The following is a 7,919-nucleotide window of genomic DNA, read 5'->3' on the forward strand; positions in this document are numbered from 1 at the left end:
ACCCCTCCCCCCCCAGCACCGGTGATCTCCATCTTGGATACCGACAAAGCTCGGAGGAGCTGCTAGCTCCAACTCAGGCCTTGGAATAAAACGAGTCATTTAACAGGTCACAAGAACTTAACGGCGAAGTGACCTGCCAGACTCAGCTCCATCCAGGGAAAAGTCACCCAGCTCAGGCACCAGCCATTGGAGTGGCTTTCCTCACTGGGTAACCAGAGCCAGAGGCTGCCCCTCCCTCTAGCAGCCACCACAATCAATTGAAAAACAGAAACCCTGAGAATGGCTCCAGGGTGGGCTCTGTGAATTTTTCACAAAATAGCCCCAGGGAAAAGCTACTGTTTGTTGAAAGGCCTCAACTCTACCAGAACCTAGCCTCATCACCCCTCTTTTGTGATTCTCAAAGCAGATCACCCTCCCATTAAACTAACCTGGGAGGGGGATCTCAAAATCTTGGGTAAAGCAGAGCATTTTTCTGCCTGTTCGAACAAACTGACTTAAGAAACCAATCAAGCCACAGGACCTCAAGCTGACCAGAGACTCCAACAAGAGGCTGGTTACAGACAAAAGGGAGATACAGGATTCTTCCCACCCCTCCCAAAAAAATTAAAAAAAAAAATCAAAGAACTTTTATTTCTTCTTTTCTTTTTTCTTTTTTTTTTTGGTAACTTATATATATAAAAAATTTTTTTTCCTTTTCTAAAACTTTTATTAACCTTTAATTTTTGCGTTTTTTGAAAAAATAATTGTTTTCCAGTAACTTTTTTTCCCTCTTATAATTTTTATTTTAGGAATACGTGAATGTACGTTTTCCTTTCTTTTCTTGTCTTCTCTCTCTTTTTCTTTCTTTCTTAATTATCTTTTTGTTTTTTGTCTAGCTCTACTGAACTTCTGATCTTTTTTTTTCTCCCTTTCTTATCCTTTTCACCTTTTCCTTTCTTTTGTTCTTCTGTATGTGACTTAACTCTTGTCCTGCACATCCTCAGATAAACCCATAGTTAACTAGTAGACCCTATCCCCCATTGTGTACACACTTAATCCACAAATTTATTACTCAATCCAAAACCTCTGAGACTTAAATTCCTTAATAGCAGTACTACCTCTTTATACCTATATAATATTTTAAGCATTTTTTAAGTTTTTCACATCTCCTCTATCTCCCTCCTGTTTTCTCATTATATTCACATTCCTCTCTAAATAGATGGTCTTTCAATCTCCATAACTATATTAATTTTTACGTTTCTAATTTTTTTTTCTGGTCTCTTTTCATTTCCCTTTCCCTTTCTTCTTTTTCTCTCCCTCTCTACTTGCATCCTACCCAACCTATTTCCTGCATTGAGATTAGGACATAGTTAACTCTCCCTGTGCCTCCCCAGACCAATCTATACCTAATTTTTACTCACATCTCTCCCTAACCCTAAAAATTTCTGGTTTTCCAAATTCTTCTCTGCGGTTCGAAGCCCATTAACATATAGTTGTTTGATGTTGAATAGATGTATCTGTTGAACTAGATTGTATCTGTAGACTATTGACTGTATAAATGCAAACGTTGGTTGATGGTTGCCTTAAGATAGTGTTCTAGCACAAAACTGGTGCTATTTTCATCTCAAATGGGCAGAGTAAGCCGGAAAAACACAAGAAAAATGGCAAATCCGGGTATCTCAATTCCCAATCTTGATAATCAGGGGTCAGATCAGATAATGAAAAATCCAGAGGAGAGTTTCCAAATAGCTCTACAAACACTGGTGGCAAACATGATAAATGAGAAGTTTGACAACTTACAAAGGACTCTGTATGAGCGTGATAGGGAGAGAGAGGAGGCATCCCAAAAGTTTATACAGGAATATCATAAGCGTGAGGAAGCTACTCAAAAACTGATACAGGACTTGCGTGAACAACTTGAGAATACTCAAAGAGAAAGGGAGGAATGGCGTGAGCAGGCTGAGAACACTCAAAGAGAACTGCAGGAATCCCACGAACGGGAGGAAAGAGAACTGCAGGAACCCCACAAACGGGAGGAAGCTAATCAAAGAGTAATTCAGGAATTGAGAGACCACGTAGAGAACACACAAAGATAACTAAAGGCATTCATGGAATCCATTAACAAAGAGCTGAAGGAAGTCAGGGAGACCACAAAGGGAATGCTGAATGGAACCCAACAGAAGGAATGGGAGTCCAAAGAAAACATAACCAATCAACTAAGTGATTTGAGAACAGACACTGAACACCAAATTAAGGAAGTAAAGAAATTCATACAAGACCTAAAACAGAGCTTCAACAAAGAACTTGAAGCCATCAAAGCTGACCAATTAGAAGGAAAAGAGATAAAAAACAAAGTAGAGAGTCTTGACAGCAGGTTAGACCATGCAGAAGATCGAATCTCAGGGATTGAAGACAGCCTAGATATTATAGAGAAAGAACATACAACCATCCAAGACAAGTCCAAGAAGTATGATAGATCTATCCAACACCTGGAAGACACCATCAGAAGGCCTAATCTAAGGATAATGGGTGTAGAGGAGCACCTAGAAACAGAAGTTAATGGTCTAGGAAATTTGTTTAACAGGATCCTAGCAGAGAACTTCCCAAACATACAAAAAGATAGGCCTATTCAGATACAAGAAGCTTTTAGAACCCCAAATAGACCAGACCAGAATAGGACATCCCACCGTCACATTATAATCCACACAGGATCAACTCAGACCAAGGAAAAGATCCTTAAAGCTGTCAAGGAGAAAAGGTTAATCACCTATAAAGGGAAACCAATTAGAATCACCTCAGATTTCTCAACAGAGACAAAGCAAGAAGAGCCTGGAATGAATGATGTATGCCATGCCCTAAAAACAAACAACTATCAACCAAGAATACTGTACCCAGCTAAACTCTCCTTCATAACTGAAGGCCAAATAAAAACCTTCCATAGCAAAGAAAAATTGAAACAATACATCTCCACCAAACCAGCCCTACAAAAGATTCTTAAAGATGTCCTACACATAGAAAACCAACAAGACCGCAACAAAGGCCAAGAAACTGCACCCAAACTGAGAATCCAAGAACCATAGGAAGAACCCAGTTTTCGCAGCCCCCAAGAAGGTGGATAACATGGCAGGAACTCCCAAATACCTCTCAGTCCTATCTCTTAACGTTAACGGACTGAACTCTCCAATTAAGCGACATAGACTGTCTAGTTGGATTAAAAAACAAGACCCTTCTATCTGCTGCCTGCAGGAGTCACATCTTGCCCGTAAAAACAAACACATTTTCAATGTGAAAGGCTAGAAAAAAATCTACCAAGCAAACGGCCCCCATAAACAGGCGGGAGGTGCAATCCTAATATCAGATAAAATAGACTTCAAATTAAAATTCATGAGAAGAGATAAAGAAGGTCGCTACATACTAATTAAAGGATCTCTCCTTCAGGAGGATATTACAATTCTAAATATCTATTCGCCAAACAATGGAGCACCCAAATTTATCAAAGAAACACTACTTTCCCTCAAATCCCATATAGATCCAAAGACATTAATTGTTGGGGATTTTAACACACCACTCTCCCCACTAGATAGATCAACTCGGCAAAAACTCAACAGAGAAACCGCAGATCTAAACAGCTGCATAGATCAACTAGACTTAACAGACATCTACCGAACATTTCACCCAGCAGCATCAGAATACACGTTTTTCTCAGCAGCACATGGAACGTTTTCTAAAATAGAGCACATTTTAGGCCACAAAGCAAACTTGTCTAAATTCAGAAACGTTGAAGTTATACCTTGCATTCTCTCTGACCACAAGGGAATAAAATTAGAACTCAACACCAAAAGCCACCAAAGAAAGTCCGGTATCACATGGAGGCTGAACAACACACTGCTGAATCAAGAGTGGTCATGGAAGAGATTAGAAAGGAAATTCAAATGTTCATGCTATTCAACAAAAATGAACACACAAATTACCAGCTCCTCTGGGACACAGCAAAGGCAGTACTCAGAGGCAAGTTTATAGCTATGAGCTCCTACATCAACAAATTGGAGAGATCTGAAACTAGCAATTTAATGACACATCTAAACCTCCTTGAAAAGGAGCAGCAAGATAAACCCCAATCCAGTAGACGGAAAGAAATAATCCAAATTAAATCAGAATTAAATGAATTAGAATCCAAAAAAACTATAGAAAGAATCAACAAAACAAAGAGTTGGTTCTTCGAAAAACTTAACAAAATTGACAGACCCTTAGCAAATCTTATCAGAAAAAGAAGAGAACACACCCAAATTAATAAACTCAGAGATGAGAATGGAAACATCACCACGGAAACAACCAAGATTCAGAACATTATAAGGGAATACTTCTCAAAACTTTATGCTAATAAGTTTGAGAACTTGACAGAAATGGACCTTTTCCTAGCAAATATTGACATGCCAAAACTAAACCAAGATGAGTTAAACCTGCTTAACAGGCCCATATCAAGCATTGAAATAGAAACAGCAATAAGAGACCTCCCAGCTAAGAAAAGTCCAGGACCAGATGGTTTTACAGCGGAATTTTACAAGGCCTTCAAAGCACAGCTCACACCAATACTCCTCCAACTCTTCAATGAAATTGAAAGAGAAAGCTCACTACCGAACACATTCTATGAAGCCATCATAACCCTCATCCCAAAACCAGGCAGGGACTCATCAAAGAAAGAGAACTATAGACCCACTTCTTTGATGAACATTGATGCAAAACTTCTCAACAAAATTTTGGCCAATCGACTTCAACAATTCATCCAAAAAATCATACACCACGATCAAACAGGATTCATTTCAGGGATGCAAAGCTGGTTCAATATACGCAAATCAATTAATATTATTCATCACATCAACAGGAGTAAGAATAAGAACCACATGATTATCTCAATAGATGCAGAAAAAGCATTCGACAAGATCCAACACCCCTTTATGATGAAGGTTTTGGAAAAATTAGGAATCCATGGAACATTCCTCAATACAATAAAGGCTGTATATGACAAACCTACAGCCAGCATTATACTCAATGGTGAAAAACTAAAGCCATTTCCTCTTAACTCAGGAACAAGACAAGGATGCCCACTCTCTCCACTTCTCTTCAATCTAGTATTAGAATGCCTAGCTACAGCAATAAGACAAGATGCAGACATAAAGGGGATCCAAATAGGGAAAGAAGAAATAAAACTCTCCCTCTTTGCAGATGACATGATCTTGTATTTAAAGAATCCCATAGACTCCACTCCCAAATTACTCAAGCTGATTCAAAACTTTGGCAAAGTAGCAGGTTATAAAATTAACCCCCCAAAATCAATGGCTTTTCTGTATGCCAACAATGAGAAAAGTGTGGCTGAAATAAGGAAAGCAACTCCATTTGTAATAGCCCCACAAAAAATAAAATACCTAGGAATTAACTTAACTAAAGAAGTGAAGGACCTCTATGATGAAAACTTTAAAATCTTGAAAAAGGAAATCAACACAGAACTAAAAAAATGGCAAAACCTCCCATGCTCCTGGATTGGAAAGATTAACATCGTGAAAATGGCAATACTTCCCAAGGCTATCTACAAATTCAACGCAATACCTATCCAAATTCCAACCTCATTCTTCAAGGAAATAGAAGAGGCAATCCAAAAATTCATATGGAACAATAAAAGACCCCGAATAGCAAAAACGCTCCTGAATGGAAAGAACACTGCTGGAGGAATATCAATACCAAACTTCAAACTCTACTATAAAGCCATAGTAATCAAAACAGCTTGGTATTGGCATAAGAACAGAACTCAGGACCAATGGAATAGAATTGAAAACCCAGAAATGAACCTACAGACCTATAGCCATCTAATCTTCGATAAGGGAGCTAAAACAATAGAATGGAAGAAAGACAACCTCTTCAGTAAATGGTGCTGGCAAAATTGGTTAACTACATATAGAAAACTTAAGCTAGATCCTTATATATCACCCTGCACCAGAATCAACTCCAAATGGATCAAAGACCTTGAAGTCAAAGCAGACACTCTGAAAACCTTACAGGATGGAATAGGAGAAACCCTAGGTCTCCTTGGCTCAGGCCAAAATTTTCTGAATAGAGACCCGGAAACACAACAAATCAAAGAAAGGTTGGACAAATGGGATTGCATAAAGTTGCAGAGCTTCTGCAGGGCAAACGACATAGCTAGCAAGATCAGTAGAAAGCCCACGGATTGGGAGAAGATCTTTACTAGCCATACAACGGACAAGGGTCTCATATCTAAAGTATACTTGGAACTCAAAAAATTAAACCCCCCAACAACAAATCCTCAAAGAAACAACTGCCCAATAAGTAAGTGGGCGAAAGACTTAAAGAGAAACTTCTCTGAAGAAGAAAGGATGGCCAATAGACACATGAAGAAATGTTCAACATCCCTAGCCATATAAGAAATGCAAATCAAAACAACATTGAGATATCACCTCACCCCAGTTAGAACGGCAAATATCAAGAACTCTAACAACAACAGATGCTGGAGGGGATGTGGACAGAAAGGAACCTTACTTCATTGTTGGTGGGAATGTAAACTTGTTCAACCACTTTGGAAAGCAGTATGGAGGTTCCTCAAAAGACTTCACATAGAGCTCCCCTATGACCCAGCAATCTCACTTTTGGGCATTTACCCTAATGTTTACAAACAAGACCACACTAAAGCTACCAGCACAACTATGTTTATTGCAGCATTATTTACCATAGCTAAGATATGGAACCAACCCAGATGCCCCTCAGTAGATGAATGGATCAAGAAAATGTGGTATATATACACAATGGAATTCTATGCCTCCATCAGAAAGCATCACATTTCCCCATTTGTTAGGAAATGGAAAAACTTGGAAAAAATTATATTAAGTGAAGTAAGCCAGACCCAAAGAAACGTAGGTCCCATGGTTTCCCTTATTTGTAATATCTAGTATATGTATGAGTCAAGCGGAAAAGGTCAGATAATGTGATGTCAGGAAAATGAACCCTTAGATGTGTATTTTAATGTTTTTTTTCTTTCATGCATGTGTTTCTAACACATTTATAAGATTATCTCTTTGTTGCTTTGTATGTCCCTCCCCCACAGTATAACACCTGCTTTCACTATATTTGATGTCAGTATAACTTGTGGAGGAGATGGGGAAAAACCAGTTGTTTAAGGATACAGGTGGACCTGTTGCAACAATGAGAAGTACAAGTTGTCACGTCCAAAACAAGCTTTACAACGTTGGTGCGGGGGGGAGGGGGAAAGGGGGGGAAGCGGGGGAAGGAGAAGGATTGGGATTAGGGGGGGAGGGGGGAGGCTGGGAAGGGATGTGAAGGGTAAACAAAGGAGGAGGCTGCAATGCTTGGTAAGAAATGTACGCATTTTCCTGCCCATGTAACTGTAACTCCTCTGTACAGTATGTTCACAAATAAAATTAAATTAAATTTAAAAAAAAAAAAAAAGATGTCAAAGGCACTCAGGTGAAGATGCTTTCTAGGTAAGGTTTGAAATTTAAGGAGAGCCAAGGCAAGAAGTTTAATCCAGTCCTAATGGGTTTCCATAGTGAGTTTTCTAAAGGTAGGTTTTATGGATCAATTGATTCGCTCAACCTTGCAAGAGGATTGGGGTGATAAGGTATATAAACTTTCCAGGTAATTTGAAGGTGCAGGGCAACCTGTCAGGTGATGAAAGAAGTAAATTCAGGCCTGTTATCTGACTACAGAGACATAGGAAGGCCAAAATGGGGATGATTCCTTTTATAAAGATAGAAGCCGCACTGACCATTCTTACGTTGGTTGTAGGAAATGCCTCTACCCAACTGGAGAAGGTGCCCACCAAGACCAGTAAATTTTTTTTTTTTGTCGGTAGTGGGGCTTGAAATCTGGGCTTGGGCACTGTCCCTCAGCTCTTCAGCTCAAGGCGAGCA

Source organism: Dipodomys spectabilis, unplaced genomic scaffold (assembly GCF_019054845.1).
Source record: "Dipodomys spectabilis isolate Male_0828 unplaced genomic scaffold, ASM1905484v1 ptg000328l, whole genome shotgun sequence".
Taxonomy (NCBI): Eukaryota; Metazoa; Chordata; class Mammalia; order Rodentia; family Heteromyidae; genus Dipodomys; species Dipodomys spectabilis.